At 44.5% G+C, this 20,848-nt stretch overlaps 1 protein-coding gene across 1 annotated transcript in view; it reads left to right on the top strand.

Annotated features, from left to right (window-relative positions):
• The first annotated feature begins 244 nt into the window (after positions 1-244).
• Positions 245-20,848, top strand: part of casr (calcium sensing receptor) — a 75,869-nt gene continuing 55,265 nt past the window's right edge. The window contains exon 1 of the mRNA XM_033033435.1: positions 245-446. The gene's annotated coding sequence lies outside the window, so the exon portion shown is untranslated. The remainder of the gene's footprint in view (positions 447-20,848) is intronic.

Here is a 20,848-nt window from a genome sequence, read left to right as displayed (position 1 = left end):
CCAAACAAGATTTTTTATATCATAAAGTTTGTTTGGAATGTCTACATTGTGGCTTAATTATCTTATCTCTGATGCTTTCCAACAATTTCCTGACAATTTTCCTCTCTTCTTTGGAAGCAGAAGGTTCACCAACTTCTCAGCCAGTTGAGCGATCAGATCAATGATTAACTGAGATTATATCGCTTTGACCTTTCCTGGAGCCTAGCGTGCAGTGCATTAATGTGCAAAGCACGAAATTAACCCCAAAGGAAATATCGTTCAGTCCAAGTCTCCTCCAGTGCAAAATGAGAAATGTTGGTCGCCATTACAGGAACATGCACTACATCTGTGTTAATGAAATATTGCCAGTTATCTGAAGGTTATTAAAATGTTTCTGCAAGGATGGCTTCACGAGAAATCAATTCAGCATGTTTTCCCATTGTCAATGTATGAATAACTGACCAAAGGTAAGAACCCATTTCAATCCCATTTGCTTATTTCTAGCTTTCTTTCCATGGAGAATATTCTCATTACTAACCAACTGGGTTTAAAAGTCAACTGAATAACTATCATGATAATACTTTCACGATTTTAGCAGTAATTACAGAATTTAAGACGAGAGCACAACGAACAATCTTAAAAATGTTGTTTCCATTAAATTAACAAAAAGGAAGGAATTATCCAAGATACTGTTTCACTTCATGCGGGCTGGTAAGTAAAGTCCTGACCATAACACAAACTTCAAAAGATACAAATGCAAGAAATTGTAAAGTATTTAAAAAATAATAACAGTTTTGAAAAACAAAGTACTTGGAAGTCTAAAATGAACGGACCTTAGAAGAACAATGATGGGTGTTTTCTTTTTAAACCTCAATTTATAATATAAATATTAATTTAAGCAGTTGAACACATAGAATGAAGATTGTCATTAAATGGATTCTCACTTGGTGTCTTTTCAAAGTACATTTTGAGATCTTCTCTCCATTGTGAAAATACCAGTGGAGATTAGCTGCCTGTGCTGATTAGAATGGAAAGGAATACTATGCTGTTTCTATAATGAGTGGGAAACCGAATAAATGCTCAGGCAGAAAGTTAAAAAATAGACCTTCATGCTGCAAAATCAAAAATCAATTAATCTAATCCAATCGCAACTTTTAAAATGCAACTATAACTCTTTCAATATACCTGACCAGAAAGTGAATCGTTACATGGTCTGAATACAAATTCCATGTTTTATTAATGCTGATGTTTTACAGTTTGAAGTTAGTTTATACCACAACTAGCAAAGTCAATCGTTTTTTTATATCATAAATTGATTACCCAAAACATTCCTTTGTGCATATTTCCACAACTTAGAATAACTTTCAACACATTTAGTGTGAAATTATGTTCTTTTAACTATTGCAAAATTAAAATTATTTCCAAATAATGATGCAACTTTTACTGTTATAATCTTCAGCTCGTGTCATTACCTAGTATTACAATCATTGATTTAGTGTATTATTGTTTGTTATGTATGTATCCGTATATTATTGCCTGTATGGACTTGTAAAGCTGCAGCTTTGAGGAATATGGACCATGTCCGACTGGTTGCTGTACAACATGGAGGTATTTAGCTGGACATTTCAATGGAAGAGAGGGAACCTTAAGGATGGGAATGGGAATTCCTCAATGGGAAAATATATTGCCCGTTATCAATGAAACAGTAAGAATGCTCCACAAAAACATGACAATGATAGAGAGCGACTAGTGGACAGTGAAGGAGGTTATCCAAGCCTACAACAGCATCGAGATCTCCGGGCAAAGTGGGCCAGGAAATGGCAAATGGAGTTAAACAGATAAATGTAAAATATGGATTCAAGATTCAAGAGAGTTTATTGTCATGTGTCCCAGATAGGACAATGAAAATCTTGCTTTGCTTCAGCCCAACAGAATATAGAAGGCATGAAGTTAAACCAGGAGAAAAAAACAAGTGCATGGGGGTGCAAGAGGTGGTCCGTAGTGTTCCGTTACCGAGGTAGGATTAGGGTTGTTCAGGTTCGTACAAGAACCTGATGGATGTAGGAAAGTATCTGTTCCTGACCCTGGATGTGTGGGACTTCAGGCTTCTGTACCTCCTGCTCGACGGTAGCAGTGGGAAGAGGGCACGGCCCAGATGGTGGGGATCCTTGATGACCGATGCCTCTCCTTGACATAGCATCTCATGTAGATGCCATTGTTGATGGGGCGATCTGAGCCTGTGATGCACCAAGCTGAGTCCATCACTCTCTGCTGCCTCTTGCGTTCCCGTATGTTAGAACTGTTGTACCAGGCCGTGACGCAACCAGTCAGGATACCTTCTACCAGTACATCTGTAGAAATTTGTTCCAGTTATTGGAAAAATAGGACGGCACAGTGGTGCAGCGGTAGAGGTGCTGATTATGAGTGCTGCCTGTATCGAGTTTGAAGTTCTCCCTGTGACCGCGTGGGTTTTCTCCGGGTGCTCCGGTTTCCTCCCACACTCTAAAGACATGCATGTGTGTAGGTGAATTGGCGTTGGTAAATTGTAAAAATTGTCCCTAGTGTGTAGGATAGTGCTAGTGTATGGGATGATAGATGGTTGACGTGGGCAAGATCAGCATTGATATCGAATCTCTTTAAACGTCTAAGAAAGTTGTCTAATTTCCTGATGACATCCGTGTGCTGGGCCCAGGACAGATGAGCCGTGATATGTTAATGCCCAAGTCCACCGCTGACCCTCCAATGACAACTGTTGTGTGGTCTCGAGTAACTGTACAGCCATGATCACATTACCATGTAATAACCATATAACCATATAACAATTACAGCACGGAAACAGGCCATCTCGACCCTTCTAGTCCGTGCCGAACACATAATCTCCCCTAGTCCCATATACCTGCGCTCAGACCATAACCCTCCATTCCTTTCCCATCCATATAACTATCCAATTTATTTTTAAATGATAAAAACGAACCAGCCTCCACCACCTTCACTGGAAGCTCATTCCACACAGCTACCACTCTCTGAGTAAAGAAGTTCCCCCTCATGTTACCCCTAAACTTCAGTCCCTTAATTCTCAAGTCATGTCCCCTTGTTTGAATCTTCCCTACTCTCAGTGGGAAAAGCTTTTCCACGTCAACTCTGTCTATCCCTCTCATCATTTAAAAAACCTCTATCAAGTCCCCCCTTAACCTTCTGCGCTCCAAAGAATAAAGCCCTAACTTGTTCAACCTTTCTCTGTAACTTAGTTGCTGAAACCCAGGCAACATTCTAGTAAATCTCCTCTGTACTCTCTCTATTTTGTTGACATCCTTCCTATAATTAGGCGACCAAAATTGTACACCATACTCCAGAATTGGCCTCACCAATGCCTTGTACAATTTTAACATTACATCCCAACTTCTATACTCAATGCTCTGATTTATAAAGGCCAGCACACCAAAAGCTTTCTTTACCACCCTATCTACATGAGATTGAATGACTCGAAGAGCTGAATGGCCTACTCCTGCACCTATTGTCTATTGTCTCCTGAAGCCAGCGCTCAGTCCCTTGGTCTTGTTGACGTTGTTGTGGCACATCCAAACCAGGTGTTCTTTCGCTCCTGTAGGCTGACTTATCACCACCCTTGACTTGGCAACAGCAGTGGTGCCATCAGCAAATTTATAGATAGCATAACAACTTCAGATGCTGCACAAATTGCACCTCCCTGCCCTTGGGCACTTGGCAAAAACTCACCTTCACAATAAATCTGTCGTAACTAATTTGACTAGGCAATTGCACAGTTTAATAAGATGTTAATCTACAAGATGAATGAAGCAGAAGGTAGAAATAAGGAACTGCAGGTGGTGGTTTACAGAAAAAGACACAAAGTGCTGGAGTAACTCAGCAGGGTCAGGCATGGATAGGTGCTGTTTTGGGTCGGGATGAAACAACTGTTTTATTTTGAGGATGTTTAATGAATAGGGTGCTGAAAGGTTCAGATTTTACCCTCGAAACATAGCATGTCAAGACTCGGTTTCACGATAAACATGGCTTGACTTGACTTGACACTCAATGGCATGGTTTAACAAGATACAGGTACATGGGTGCGAAAAGTCTGCAGGGATATGGGCTAAATGTGAGCAGGTGGGATTAGTGTGAATAGGGCATCTTGGTCGGCACGGAGAAATTGGGCCGAAGGGCCTGTTTCTGTGCTGTGTGAATCTATGATGCTATGACTAAGATGAATGAAGCAACTGGTTTATTTGGAGGATCTTTAATGAAAAGAATGTAGAAAGGTTCAGACCAGAGGTGGGGAACCTGTGGCCTTAAGTCCGCATGTGGCCTTCTAGGCCATTAAGTGCGGCCTTTTGAATGAATCCAAACTTTGTAGAACAAATCCTTTTATTTTTATTAATATGTTTTTGTTCGTCTTTTATTATTTTTATAAATAAATTATTTATAACGGCCACAATTAAAACATTAGTAAGTCATGAGGGCTATTTTAACAAAATAATGTACATTTTGAAGTATATTAATTGAAGTTTCTAGGATGTGGCCTTATTAGATTACAGCTAACAATGTGGCATTCCCCAAGCATAACAAGGCATAACAAGGTTCCCCATCCCTGGTTCATACCATTTTGATGGAACCAACCACATTTAAACCTTCTGATTTAGAAATACGACACAGAATATTCAGCGTCAGGGTCATCAGTGTGAAACTGTAACTGTTCCTCTCTCCACTTGAACTGCCTGAGATGCTGGCTGTCTCCAGTATAGTTTGTTTTGTGGCAACCTTTACTATTCAATCCCCAGAAGAAGGGGTCCTGACCCAAGACGTCACCCGTCTATTTGTCTCCAGAGATGCTGCCTGGCCCGCTGAGCACGGTATGTACATCCCCACCCAGTGACCCTGGGGACTGCACAGGGCAGCACTGAACACTGACAAAACACAAAGTGCTGGAGGAACTCAGCGGGTCTGGCAGCATCTGTGGAGGGAAATGGACAGGTGACATTTCAGGTCAGGACCTTTCTTCAGATTCTAAAGAAAGGGGAGCAATGAGAGGGGGTCTCAGAGAACTCCCATCAGAGTGATTTGAAGAATTTCAAAGTAGGCACACGTTGAGATTTCGCAGTGTAGCAGTGAAATGGAGACACAAAGAACTGCAGTTGCTGGAGCCTTAAACAAGCACAAATTGCTGAGACGAGAGCTCTGACCTGCTGAGTTACTCTAGCATTTTGCGTCCATCTTCAGCTTGAAGAAGATCATAGTTAAACATGGCACTGACTTATGCATATATGCCCTAAAGGAGATTGTAAACAAATATAGGCAAAAACTCTTCAATCCTTATGTGCTTTATTGATGCTTCCAAAGCCTTTGACCGTGTTAATCACAGAAAGCTGTTTGGTAAAATGAGTCAAAGAAGGGTGCCTGAATACATTGTTAGAATTCTGGCCTACTGGTATGCCCACCAGACTATGCAAATAAAATAGGGCAATAGGGTCTCAGCCCCATTTGGGGTTAGCAATGGTGTTAGACAAGGGGGAATTTTGTCCCCAGTCCTTTTTAATCTATATATTGATGATCTGTCTAAACAATTGAAGCCTGTAACACTGGGTGCATGATTGGTAATATTTTAGTGAACCATATTATGTATGCAGATGATCTTGTGGTCTTTAGTCCATCTAGCGCTGGTCTCCAGCAGCTCCTTACTATATGTTCTGTGTATGGTGTGGAACATGACATTAAATATAATGCTAGTAAGAGTGCTGTTGTGGTCTGTAGAACCAAAGAGGATAAATGCCTAAAATATCCTGTTTTTAAATTGTCTGACAACAATCTTAGTGTCTGTAATAAGATAAAATATCTAGGGCATATTATTACAGAACAAATGACAGATGATGAGGATATTTATAGGCAACGACGCATGCTGTATGTACAGGCAAATATCCTCTTGCGTAAATTTGGTGCGTGTGCAGATGTGGTGAAGATGTCGCTATTTAGAGCATACTGCACACCACTCTACACTGTGCACCTGTGGTCGAACTATTTAAAGACAAGTATGCAGAGACTAAAGGTGGCATATAACGATGCCATGAGAACACTGCTAAGGCAACCTAGATGGTGTAGTGCCAGTAATATGTTTGTGGCTGCAGGAGTCAGTACTTTAGAAGCTATCCAAAGACACCACATGTATAAATTCATTTGCAGGATAAATGACTCTAAAAATGTGCTTATTGTGGCCTTGACAAACATAAGGGTCAGCACTACACGCTACAAATCCCAGTTGTGGAGACATTGGTATCGTTGTCTCGTTGTAGGACATTGATCATCTTTTAATCTGGATTTTTAACTTAAGTATTGTGGGTTTTTGTTAAATATAAATTATGATGTTTTTATGTGATATACCATGATTTTATATATATTTATGATATTTGATATGCAATGCATTTTTAATGTAATGTTGCACCTTGTCTGGACCTTGAGTCCGTAATGAAGTTGATTATTATAGTCACAGTCACAGAGTGATACAGTGTGGAAACAGGCCCTTCGGCCCAACTCGCCCACACCGGCCAACAATGTCCCAGCCACACTACTCCCACCTGCCTGCACTTGGTCCATATTCCTCCAAACCTGTCCTATCCATGTTCTTGTCCAACTGTTTCTTAAACGATGGGATAGTCCCAGCCTCAACCACCTCCTCTGGCAGCTTGTTCCATACACCCACCACCCTCTGTGTGAAAAAGTAACCCCTCGGATTCCTGTGCATCTACCCGATCTATTCCTCTCATGATTTTGTACACCTGCGCTCCATGGAATAGAGTCCCAGCCTACTCAACCTCTCCCTACAGCTCACACTGTAGGTGTCAAGGGGGCCTGGAGCACCTCTACCATACGATCGTTAAAACTGTATTCATCCCCGGAGGGAAATTGGTCTGCCGATCGTCACAACACACATGTTGCACAAAAACTTGAAATTAAAACTGAAATCAAAAAGAAAAAGACAAGCGACTGTTGTCTGGCTGCCGTGAATAAATGTACAAACAAACGAACACAGACTTATCCCCTGGACAGAGGATTCCAAACTAGAGTCCCCCCACTCCTTTCCCCCACCCCTCACCTCTCCCACACCCCTCCCCTCCCCCACACCCCACCCACCCTCCCCCACACCCCACCCCCACACCCCTCACCTCTCCCACACCCCTCCCCTCCCCCACACCCCACACCTCCCCCACACCCCCTCCCTCCCCCACACCCCACCCCACCCCTCCCCCACACCCCACCCCTCCCCACCCCCCACCCTTCCCCCGCACATTCCCCTGACATCAGTCTGAGGAAGGGTGTCGCCCATTCCTTCTCTTCGGAGATGCTGCCTGTCCCGCTGAGTTACTCCAGCATTTTGTGTCTACCTTCAATTTTACCAGCATCTGCAGTTCTTTCTTACTCAATGGATAGGTACATGGATAGGATAGTTTAGAAGGATATGGGTCAATCGCAGGCAGATGTGACTAGTGTAGGTGGGGCGTGTTGGTTGGCATCTTCATGCTGAATGGCTCAGCGACTCAGAGTTGCTGCAACGCTGCAGAAAGCTATCAAACAAAGCCCCAGTGTACAGACCTAAATAAGGATATGTCCCCACAACAGAAGAGGTTGTTTCAACAGGTCTCATGACAAAATCAAGTGGGCAGAAATGTCAAAACATATCTTGTGAAAGGCACACAACAGCACTTTTATCAGATCAGAAAGGGGTCCAAAACTGTAGTAGAAGATCTGTCAAAAGGATTAGGCTTATGGGAAGGAACTGCAAAGATCTCCTACTTAGAGACATGCAACACAGAAACAACCTTATAGGTCCACCAGCCCTCGCCCAACAAATTGCCCCATCTAAGCTAGTCCCATTTGCCCACATTTACGTCACAAAATCCATAATCTCAGAGTCAGAGTGACAGAGCACGGAAACAGGCCCTTCTGCCCAACTAGCCCATTCCTGCCAAGATGTCCCACCTTTTGGCCCATAGCCCTGCGATGTTTTCCTATCCATGTACCTGTCCAAGCATCTTTTAAATGTTGTTATAGTATCTGCCTCAACTACCTCCTCTGGCAGCGTGTTCTGAGCACCCCTCAGGTTGCTATTGAAATTTTACCCTCGTACTTTCAACCTCGGACCTCTGGTTCTTGATTCTCTGACTCTGGGTAAAAGACTCTGTGCAGTCACACAGCACAGAAACTGGCCCTTCGGCCCAACCAGTCCATGCCGACCAAGGAGGCCCATCTAAGCTCCAACCCTTTGGGTGCGTTTGTCCAACCTCTCTAGCCTTTTCCTACTCGTGTAAACTCAAGGCCATGTGCACCCTCAGTACATGCCTACAGATCCAAGAAGCTACGCTTTTCTCAAAATGACCAATTACCAATACAAGACGAAGAGCTAAATCTAATGTCAGCTGATAAAAATGATGTTAATATAGGATTAGTGTAACGGGATGATGATGGGCAGTGAAAACTCGAGGGGCTGAAGGGTCACCATCTGCACTGTATCTCTCTACAAAAGTAAGATCGGTGCAAAAGATTCTGGCTGTTTCTGTGTGATTTAAGGTTTGTTAATCGTGAACTTGTAATATCTGTTCTGATTTCTCAGGATTTGTGAAAGCCCGACCAGGAGAGAGAAGAAAAACTATTTCATGTCCTCAATATGATCAAAGGGTGATCTGTGCCTTACCTCTGCTTATTGTCATAGAGCTGCACACCGCGGAAACAGGCCCCTCAGCCCAACTTGGTTGGCACACTGGGCTAGTCCCATTTGCCTGCATTTGTTCCTAAAAGCCCTGTCCCACTGTACGAGTTCATTCAAAGAGTATTCCCGAGTTCGCCCTGATTTGAACTCGGAGATTTACAGTAATGGCCGCGTGTCGGTACTCGGGGCTCTCGTGGACATTTTTCAACATGTTTAAAAATCTTCACGAGTCTTCCCGAGCTTACCGCGTTTTCCGAGTACCTGCCGTCAGCGTTACAAACCGCTAAGAGACGTCCCCGAGCTCCGACGTACCCGCTACGTACATTCTCCATGCTTACCACGAGTTTGATTTTTTTTAAAACTCGGGAGAGCTCTTGAATGAACTCGTACAGTGGGACAGGGCCAATAGTCTTCCTATCCCTACATCTGTCCAAATGTCTTTTTGTGTCTGCTTGGTTGGAGCGGCAGGGCTTGTACACTCTGGAGCTGAGAAGGATGAGTGGTGGTCTTTTTGAAACATATAAGATTATTAAGGGTTTAGACACGCTAGAGGCAGGAAACATGTTCCCGATGTTGGGGGAGTCCAGAACCAGGGGCCACAGTTTAAGAATAAGGGGTAAGCCATTTAGAACAGAGATGAGGAAACACTTTTTCACACAGAGGGTTGTGAGTCTGTGGAATTCTCTGCCTCAGAGGGCGGTGGAGGCAAGTTCTCTGGATACTTTCAAGAGAGAGGTCTCTTAAAGATAGTGGAGTCAGGGGATATGGGGAGAAGGCAGGAATGGGGTACTGATTGTGAATGATCAGCCATGATCACATTGAATGACGGTGCTGGCTCGAAGGACCGAATGGCCTACTCCTGCACTTATTGTCTATTGTCTATTCTATATTGCATGTATAGCTTCCTCTGGCAGCTCGTTCCTGATATGGACTATCCTCTGAGTGAAAATAGTTGCACCTGAGGTCCTTCTTCAATCTCTCCCCTCTCACCTTAAGCCTGTGCCCTTTAGTTTTAGAATCCTCTACCCTGGGAAAGGGACTGTGAATGTTCACTTTATCCGTGCCCCTCATGATCTTGTACACCTCCATAAAGTCACCCCTCAGCCTCCTACGCTCAAAAAATAAAGTCTCAGCCTATCCAACCTCTCCCTGTAACTCAAGCCTGCAAGCCCAGGGAACATCCCGGTGAATCTCTTCTGCACCCTTTACAACTGAATGGCCACCTTTCCATAGGTGGGCGACCAGAATTGCACACAGTACACACTGGTTGCTCACCACTTTAACTCCCATTCCCACACTGGCCTTTCTGCCCTGGGCCTAATCCATTGTCAGAGTGACGCCCAGCACAAATTAGAGAAACAGCACCTCATATTTCACTTGGGCAGCTTACACCCCAGTGGTATGAACATTGACTTCTCTAAGTTCAGATAGCCCTTGCTTTCTCTCTCTCTCCATCCCTTCCCCCTTCCCAGTTCTCCCACTAGTCTGAATTGCAAGGGTAAAAAGACTCTAATGGGACTTCTACAGGTCCTCAAGCAGTAGCCTGGATATAGGGTGCAAGTTGAATAAGGAGTTAAAACTGGCATGTAGCAAAGGTAATGCTGTGGTTGTGGGAGATTTCAACATGCAGGTAGACTGGGAAAACCAGGTTGGTACTGGACCCCAAATAAAGGGACTTTGTAGAGTGCCTTCATGATGGATTCTTAGAGCAGCTTGTATTGGGGCCTACCAGGGAGAAGGCAATTCTGGATTTAGTGTTATGTCATGAACCGGATTTGATAAAGGAACTTGAGGTTAAGGAGCCATTAGGAGGTAGTGACCATAATATGGTCAGGTTTAATTGAAGAGGGGGAAGGGTAAATCGGGAGTGTCAGTGTTACAGTTGAATAAAGGGGACTATGGGGCCATGAAGGAGGAGCTGGCCAAAGTTGACTGGAAAGATGCAGGGATGACAGTGGAACAACAATGGCAGGTATTTCTAGGAATAATACAGAAGATGCAGGATCAGTTCATTCCTAGGAGGAAGAAAGATTCCAAGGGGAGTAAGGGGCAACCATGGTTTACAAGGGACGTCAGGGACAGTATAAAAATAAAAGAGAAGAAGTACAACGTAGCAAAGATGAGCGGGAAGCAAGAGGATTGGGTAATGTTTAAAGAGCAACAGAAGATAACTGAAAAGACAATACGGAGAGAAAAGATGAGGTACAAAGGGAAGCTAGTCAAGAATATAAAAGGAGGATAGTAGAAGCTTCTTTAGGTATGTGAAGAAGAAAAAATTAGTTAAGACTAAAGTTGTATCCTTAAAGACCGAAAAAGGTGAATTTATTATGGGGAACAAGGAAATAGCAGATGAGTTGAACAGGTACTTTGGATCCGTCTTCACTATGGAGGACACAAACACTCTTCCTGATATAGTAGTGGCCAGAGGATATGGGTGACAGAGAAACTGAAGGAAATCCACATTAGGCAGGAAATTGTGTTGGGTAGACTGATGGAACTGAAGGCTGATAAATCTCAAGGCCTGATGGTCTGCATCCCAGGGTACTTAAGGAAGTGGCTCTAGAAATTGTGGATGCATTGGTGATGAATTTTCCAATGTTCTATAGACTCGGGATCAGTTCCTGTGGATTGGATGGTAGTTAATGTTATCCCACTTTTTAAGAAAGGCGAGAGAGAGAAAACAGCGAATTATAGACCAGTTAGCCTGACATCGGTGGTGGGGAAGATGCTGGAGTCAATTATACAAGATGAAATATCCGCACATTTGGATAACAGTAATGGGATCGGTCCGAGTCAGCATGGATTTACGAAGAGGAAAACATGCTTGACTAATCTTCTGGAATTTTTTGAGGATGTAACTAAGAAAATGGACAAGGGAGAGCCAGTGGATGTAGTGTACTTGGACTTTCAGAAAGCCATTGATAAGGTCCCACATAGAAGATTAGTGGGCAAATTAGGGCAATGGCATTGAGGGTGGAGTGCTGACATGGATAGAGAAGTGGTTGGCAGACAGGAAACAAAGAGTAGGGATTAACGGGTCCCTTTCATAATGGCAGGCAGTGACTAGTGGGGTACCGCAAGGCTCGGTGCTGGGACTGTAGCTATTTACAATATACATCAATGATTTGGATGAAGGGATTCAAAGTAACATTAGCAAATTTGCAGATGACACAAAGCTGGGTGGCAGTTTTAACTGTGAGGAGGATGCTATGAGAATGTAGGGTGACTTGGACAGGTTGGGGGAGTGGGCAGATGCATGGCAGATTCAGTTTAATGTGGATAACTGTGAGGTTATCCACTTTGGTAGCTAAAACAGGAAGGCAGATTACTATCTAAATGGCGTCAAGTTTGGAAAAGGGGAAGTATAATGGGATCTGGGAGTGCTTGTTCATCAGTCTATGAAAGTAAGCATGCAGGTACAGCAGGCAGTGAAGAAAGCGAATGGCATGTTGGCCTTTATAACAAGAGGAGTTGAGTATAGGAGCAAAGGGGTAATTCTGCAGTTGTACAGAGCCCTAGTGAGACCACACCTGGAGTATTGTGTGCAGTTTTAGTCCCCTAATTTGAGGAAGGACATTCTTGCTATTGAGGGAGTGCAGCGTAGATTCCGGGATGGTTAATTCCCGGGATGGCGGGACTGTCATATGCTGAGAGAATGGAGCAGCTGGGCTTGTACACTCTGGAGTTTTGAAGGATGTGAGGGGATCTTATTGAAACATATAAGATTGTCAAGGGTTTGGACACGCTAGAGGCAAGAAACATGTTCCTGATGTTGGGGGAGTCCAGAACCAGGGGCCACAGTTTAAGAATGAAGGGTAAGCCATTTAGAACGGAGACGAGGAAACACTTTTTCTCACAGAGAGTTGTGAGTCTGTGGAATTCTCTGCCTCAGAGGGTGGTGGAGGCCAGTTCTCTGGATGCTATCAAGAGAGAGCTAGATAGGGTTCTTGAAGATAGGGGAGTCAGGGGATATGGGGAGAAGGCAGGAACGAGGTACTGATTGCGGATGATAAAGTTTTCCAGCTTCTTCCCTTTACTATTTCAATCAGTCTGCGGAGGGTTCCTAACCAAATAATCGCCTGTCCAGTCCATTCTCTCGCTGCCTGACTCGCTGAGTTCCTCCAGTACTTTGTGTTTTGCTAAGGATGCCAGTGTTTTGTACATCAATAGGTTTGACAAGTTGGTTTTACACCTTCAAACCAAGCTGTAACCTGTGATTATGTTGCAATGTTTGTAATCTATCATTAATTTTTTGAGCATCCCCCACACCACCTCTCCCCCTACACTCCCCCACCCACACATACCCCCCTCTCCTCCACTGCTCCCACACATGAAGAGGAGGGAGTGCTGAAGGGGTGAGGGGAAATGAGATGCGCCTGCACAGTTAGGGGCTGTTGGTGAGTGGTGGAAGCTTGCATTAGGGGAACGGGTTAGTGGTGGAATATTGTGTTGGGGAATGGGTTGAATAGTGGACCAGGCCTGCCATGTGACTATGACCCAACGGGTCCCACTTCATCTAGTATACTATTAAAAATCCCGACTTGTTTATCTGTCTGTCTATCTGTCTGTGATCTCAGGAGCTACGCCAAAATGGTACATGGTTGTGCAAAAATGTTTGCAGAATCTTACTCAGCTTTTTCCTGTGGTCGTTTGTATCAAGTTTCATCACATTTGATGTTATATTTCACAAGTTATTGATATTTCAAGTTTAAAAAAGCCAATTTTAACATTTTACCGTTAAAATCCTTCCTGCTAGCTTCCAACAAGGTTTGATACAAAGTTGCAATACAGGAACACTCTGTACTTCCAACAACTTTTCACCTGAAAGAGATATCACAGTCCTCCACCCGACATTTGCAACAATGTTGCCATCATACAACACTTACTCCAGCTCCCGGCAGGATTGGAGGGGGAGGGTGAATTGGTATTGTAATTGGAGAAGTGCAATTGCAATCCTGGCAGCAGGTGCTTCAACAGGAGGGGGAGGGTCAATTGCAATTGCAATTGGCAGTCAGGGATAATGCAATTTGAATGTTTTTATTTGGTGCTGGGGGAGGCAGGGGAGTGCTGGAATCTTACGTTCGGCGACGGGTTGAGTTTGGGGACCACGCCTCCCATGGGAGCTCCAGGTTAGTGGTGCAATATTGCGTTGGGGAACGGGTTGCATTGGGGGTCCAGGCCTCTTCCCATGTGACAGGGACCCGACGGGTCCTCACCTTGTTTGTTTGTGTGCGTGCGTGCGTGCGCATGAGATCCCAAAACCCCGCCAAAACGGTACACGATAGTGCTACAATTTTCGGCCCACCTTACTCACGATTGTCCTGGGATGTAAATGAAACAAGTTTCGTTCAGATTGCCGTTATATTTTACAAGTTATTCACATATTAAACTTTACAAAGAACACTTTTCAAACCACTTTTCCACTTGCCCTGCCCGTCAGCCGCTTTCGACGTCACAATGGCGTCACAATGGAATCCCAAATCTCATTTACATTAAAAAATCACAATTTTAAAAAAAGACTCAGTTTTAATCAAATTCTTCCGTTTTCATTAACAGCTAACATTGTGTTTAGGTTAGGTTAAAGAAAAGACACGGTTTTCATTGCGAATTTCAATTTTTTTAAAAACATTGCGGTTTTCATTCTGGGGGGTGGGATGAAGGGGAGGTGAGGAGTGGTGGAGCAGTGAGATAGAGGGAGAGGAGGGGGTAGGGAGTGGGGGAGGAGAGGAGAAAGAAAGGGGAAGGTGAAGAGGAGGGGGAGAGTACTGGGGATGAGGGGGAATACAGGAGGATAGGGGTAGGAAGAGGGATGGCGAGGTAATGGAGGCGGGGAGGGGAGGAAGCAGAGGAGGGTTGGTGGAGGGTGGGGAGAGGGAGGATAATGGAGGATGGGAATAGGGGACTGAAGAGGGAGAGTGAGATGCGTTCACATTGATCTTATATTTTACAAGTTATTGCCATTTTGAACTTTAAACAGGGTCTTGGTGAGACCACACCTGGAGTATTGCGTACAGTTTTGGTCTCCTAATCTGAGGAAGGACATTATTGCCATAGAGGGAGTGCAGAGAAGGTTCACCAGACTGATTCCTGGGATGTCAGGACTGTCTTATGAAGAAAGACTGGATAGACTTGGTTTATACTCTCTAGAATTTAGGGGATATAACCATATAACCATATAACAATTACAGCACGGAAACAGGCCATCTCGACCCCTCTAGTCCGTGCCGAACACATAGTCTCCCCTAGTCCCATATACCTGCGCTCAGACCATAAATATAACCAGGATTGAGAGGGGATCTTATAGAAACTTACAAAATTCTTAAGGGGTTGGACAGGCTAGATGTAGGAAGATTGTTCCCGATGTTGGGGAAGTCCAGGACAAGGGGTCACAGCTTAAGGATAAGGGGGAAATCCTTTAAAACCGAGATGAGAAAAACTTTTTTCACACAGAGTGGTGAATCTCTGGAACTCTCTGCCACAGAGGGTAGTTGAGGCCAGTTCATTGGCTATATTTAAGAGGGAGTTAGATGTGGCCCTTGTGGCTAAGGGGATCAGAGGGTATGGAGAGAAGGCAGGTACGGGATACTGAGTTGGATGATCAGCCATGATCATATTGAATGGCGGTGCAGGCTCGAAGGGCCGAATGGCCTACTCCTGCACTTAATTTCTATGTTTCTATGTATCTAAAAACGTCGCAGTCGCGCTCCCACTTGCAGGCCGCGCCTGCGAAGTTGTGGGCTATGGGTGAGTGGTGGAATATTACCTTGGGGCACGGGGCCCAATGGGTCCGCACCTGGTCTGGTAATTTTATTAAATGTGGGTTTGAGTGGGCATGTGTTCTGAAGAAGGGTTGAGACCTATTCCTTTTCTTCACAGATGCTGCCCTTCTTCCCAGTCATTCATTGCATTCTGTTTTACACCCACATTTGATGGTGAAGCACTGGGAAAGTTACCATAAGAGTATATTTATGAGTCCTAATTATTACAAGATATACAAGAAAGCAAAAAAAAATCAAACGCGTCATCCGAGTTCATTTTTAAGCTAATAAGGATCTTCTGATCAATTTTAGACAGGAACAAATGATCGATCTCTCGTCACATTTTATTGTGCAGTATTTTATTTTATTTTATTGTACTATCCTCTGCACTGATATTTCCTCTTTAGGGGCAAGGCTGCCAGGGGAAGTGGTCGAGGTGGGTCTGATTGCCTCGTTTAAAAGACATGGTGGGCAAAGCATTCCTCAAAATTACCAATACAAGAACTAGTCTCAAGTTTTCTCACTTCTTATTTATTTTAATTTCATGTCACTTTAGTTTAAGTGGAGGGAGAAGTAGCCCACGTGGACCTCAGACCTGGCAGCTGGACAAGATGTCACCCATTCCCTCCCTCCAGAGATGCTACCTGCCCCGCTGAGTTACTCCAGTATTTTGGGTCCATTTTCAGTGTAAACCAGCATCTGCAGTTCCTTCCTACACACCTTCTTCAAGCTGATCGGAGTGCAGGGTGCGGGGTGGGATAGGGGGAACTGAATTTTTTTCAGCTTCTTCCCCGCACTATTTCAATCAGTCTGTGGAGGGTTCCTAACCAAATCATCGCCTGTCCAGTCCATTCTCTCACTGCCTGACTCGCTGAGTTCCTCCAGTACTTTGTGTTTTGCTCAGGATGCCAGTGTTTTGTACATCAATAGGTTTGTCAAGTTGGTTTTACACGTTCAAGCCAAGCTTGTTGTAACCTGTGATTATGTTGCAATGTTTGTAATCTATCATTAATGTTTTGAGCAATAATCTGTTTTTTGGCTCATTATTTGCATTCCCATGATCAATAAGAAATTAAACTAATCACAAAGAGGCAACACCCAGGTGATGATAGAAGGTAACAACAGATCAAATGTAATCTGAGACATTCAGACTGGTGGGAGAACTGGGAAGGGAGAGGGGATGGAGAGAGAGAGAAAGCAAGGGCTATTTTAAGTTAAAGTCAATGTTCATATTGCTAGGGTGTAAGCTACCCAAGCGAAATATGAGGTGCTGTTCCTCCAATTTTCACTGTGCCTCACTCTGACAACGGAGGAGGCCCAGGACAGAAAGGTATTTTAAAAGACATTTGGACAGATGTAGGGATAGGAAGACTATGGAACAATGCAGGCAAATGGGACTAGCCCAGTGTGCCAACCAAGTTGGGCCAAAGGGCCTGTTTCCACGGTGTACAGCTCTGTGACAATGGGCACAGTTCACCCTTTGCTCATATTGTGGGCAGGAACTGGTGTTTCTTCTCTCTCCTTGTCCGGGCTTTCACAAATCCTGAGAAATCAGCACAGATATTACAAGTTCAAATTAACAAACCTTAAATCACACAGAAACAACCAGAAGCTTTTGCACCAAACTTTCTTTTGTAGAGAGATACAGTGCAGACAGTGACCTTTCAGCCCTTCGAGTCTTCAATGCCCCTCATCATACAGTTCAAATAAAAATATCATTTTTATCAGCTGACATTAGATTTAACTCTTGGTGTTAAAGGAATCATCCATGATCCTATTGAATGGTGGAGCTGGATCGAAGGCCTACTCCTGCATCTACTTTTCTATGTTTCTATGTTCTATTCCACCACCTCCCCCTAGATTCTGGCATTCACCTCCACACTTTTACAGAGGCCAATAAACCTACAAACCCACATGACTTTGAGATGTGGGAGGAAACCAGAGCACCAGAGGAAACCCTTGTGGTGACAGGGAGAACATTCAAACTCCGTACAGATTGCACCCAAGGTCACGTTCTAACCCAGGTCTCTGGCGCTGTGAGGCAGCAGCTCATAAGGTCATAAGGAATAGGAGTAGAATTAGGCCATTCGGGCCATCAAGTCTACTCAGCCATTCTATCATGGCCGATCTATCTCTCCCTCCTGACCCCATTCTCCTGCCTTCTCCCCATAACCTCTGACACCCGCCCTACCTGCTGTGCCAGCGCGGCACCTTATGTTCTGACCCTTAGAATTCAAACCATCTACAATTTACCACAAGATAGTTGTCAAAATGCCTGCCTTTGCTCATCATTGGAGTGTGGACATACTGTATTTAGTACCGCGCTAATCTAACGTTGTTTGCACAATGAGACGCACAGGATCTGAAGATGGATCCTGACATGAAACGTCGCCTGTCCATTCTCTCCACAGATGCTACCTGACCCGCTGAGATCCTCTAGCACGTTGTGCTTTACCAGCTGCACCACCAGGGGGCGCCGCACGATTGGCAGCCCCACCAACAGTCTGTCTGTTTTTTCATCTTTAAAAAAAAAGTTCAAATATCAAATCTTTTTTTTAAAAATTCAGTGTGTTTTAAAAGTTTGTGTAAATGTTCTCCGGTTTGTTTTATTTGGGGGGAGGGGGAGGGTTTTGGGGAAACTTTTTTTTCAGTTTCTTACCTTGCCGGAGATGCGATTGTTTTCCGGGTCGCATATCCGGTCGCTCTGCAGCCTAACATATTGGAGCTGGCGCCCTTGCTCGAGACTGACTTTGAATCCCGTGGACTTAACATCGGAGTCGATCCCTTGCCTGGGACTTAACATCGAGAGCTCGCAGTCTCGGGAGAGGCCGAGTCGGGAGCTCCAACGATGCAGAGGTTCGACCAGCTCTGACGGGGGGTTCCAACCCCTCCCGGCGCGGAGGAGCTGACATCCCCCCGATGCAGGAGCTGATCGCCTCGATGCAGAGGGCCAAAACGCCGCCGGCTACGGGAGTCAAGATCATCCCATCAACGGAGGGCTCAAGGCCCCCGACCGCAAAGAAGGGAAGAGATTTGAACTTTTTTTTTGTCTCCCATCACAGTGGAGGAGTCACTGTGGTGGATGTTTATGTTAAAATGTATTTGTGTATTCCGTTGCTTTTTATTTGCATAACTGAATTGGCAAATGAAATTCCTCGTATGTTGCAAAACATACTTGGTTAATAAAGTATTATTTTGATTGTGAAGATGGCTTTGTCCAGAATAATGCCACAACAAGAGAGGCAAGAAAAATAGGGTGATAAATGTAGCATCACTTAAGGGGGAAAAGACACTGGGTGTGTTTTGTATGTTCAGTTTAGTTTCGAGATACAACATGTAAACTGGCCCCCTGGCCCGCGGAGTCCACGCCCACCATCCATCACCCACTTACACAAGTTCTGTTATCCCACTTTCTCATCCACTCCCTACACACTAGGGGTAATTTACAGAGGGCCAATTCACCTACAAACCTGCACGTCTCTGGGGCGTGGGCGGAAACCGGAGCGCCCGGAGGAAACCCACGCGGTCACAGGGTGAACGCGCAAACTCCATGGGGACAGCACCCGAGGTCATGATGGAGCCTGGGTCTCTGGTATTGTTAGGCAGCAACTCTACCCACTGTGCCAATGTGCCATCTCCTGCCTTTCCCCCGTAACCCCTGATGCCCTAATGAAGAAACTTCCTGGAACGACAGCTGTGTTCCCCATGATGTGTACAGACGCCATCTAGAGTCTGTTGCCTGACACTGCGACTCAGCCGTGTACACCATCTCATCCTATTGTATCCAAAGACCACGGCCATCGAACCCACACCACAGATTAAACAGCCAGCCCTCAATAGAACACACAGCAGGACAGCTCAGGAGCAGGCCCTTCGGCCCACAGTGTCTGTGCTCAACACAACGTCAAGTTAAACGAATCTCCTCTGCCTGCACATGATCCATATCCCTCCATTCCCTGCATATCCAGGGATACTGGATCTCCCATATCCCCTTCCCCATTTGATCTTGGAATCGGATGTCCCTAAGTCCCATACAGTTTCCCTTTTATCCACCCTCCAGGTGATCGGATATTTTGATGACTAACATGCATACAAAACTTACCAATTATATTCTGCTCCTTTTCCCTCCTCCGTACACTCATCTCTATCCCCAAGTCCCTCATTTCCCTTTTATCCCTCCCCCCATCTTTCCCCTCCACACTGTCCCCTTCCCCCTTATCCCTCCCTCCAGCTTCACATTCACTCCTCCTCTTCTCCCCTAATCTGACACCCTTTTGTCTCCTCGACTCTAGCATTTGTCACTTATGCCACTCATGTACTAATCACCCCCCCAGGATCGATGTCTGGGTCTCTGGCGCTACGAGGCAGCAGCTCTACCCGCTGCGCCACTGTGCTGCCCGCAGTGTCTTGTAAACGTGGCAATCAGACCCACCTCGACCACTTCCCCTGGCAGCCTTACCCCTAAAGAAGAAATATCAGTGCAGTGGATAAAATAGAATAAAATACAGTACAATAAAATGTGACGAGAGATCGATCATTTGTTCATGTCTAAAATTGATCAGAAGATCCTTATTAGCTTGAAAATGAACTCGGGAGACACGATTGATTTATTTTTGCCTTCTTGTAAATCTTGTAATAACTAGGACTCACAAATATACTCTAACGGCAACTCCCATTAAATGGAGATGTAAAACAGACTGATGAAGAAGCGTCTCGACCTGAAACGTCACCGATTCCTTCTCTCCAGAGATGCTGCCTGACCCGCTGAGTTACTCCAGCTCTTTTTGCCTATCTTTGGTCAATAACAGATATGTATTTACTAGACATTCAGCACAGCCTCAGATGTTTCAGAATGCTGGTAGGATTAAATAATTTGCTTCCTTATCAAAAGAGCAGCGAATTGAAACTGAACTCAGTATCGGTATTCGTTTAGTTTAGTTTATTATTATCACGTGTGCCGTGGTACAATGAAAAGCTTTTGTGCAGTGGTACAGTGAAAAGCTTGCGTGCTATCCAGTCAGCGGAAAGACTATGCATGATTACAATCAAGCAGTCCGCAATATATAGATACAGGATAAAGGAAATTACATTTAATGCAAGATAAAGTCCAGTAAACACCAATTAAAAATAGTCCGAGCGTCCCCAATGAGGTAGGTGGGAGGTCAGGATTGCTCTCTAGTTGTTGAAAGGACGGTTCAGTTGCCTGATTACAGCTGGTAAGAAACTGTCCCTGAATCTGTAGGTGTGTGTTTTCACACTTCTATATATCGCTTGCCCGATGGGAGAGGTGAGATGAGGGTTTGGGCTCAACGGTTCAAAGGTCAGTTTATTGTCACATGTACCAATTAAGGTAGAGTGAAACTCGAATTATCATACAGCCATGTTAAAAAAAAGCAAC

This window comes from Amblyraja radiata, chromosome 14 (assembly GCF_010909765.2).
Source record: "Amblyraja radiata isolate CabotCenter1 chromosome 14, sAmbRad1.1.pri, whole genome shotgun sequence".
In the NCBI taxonomy this organism is placed as follows: domain Eukaryota; kingdom Metazoa; phylum Chordata; class Chondrichthyes; order Rajiformes; family Rajidae; genus Amblyraja; species Amblyraja radiata.
This window is presented reverse-complemented; position numbering and strand designations above follow the sequence as displayed.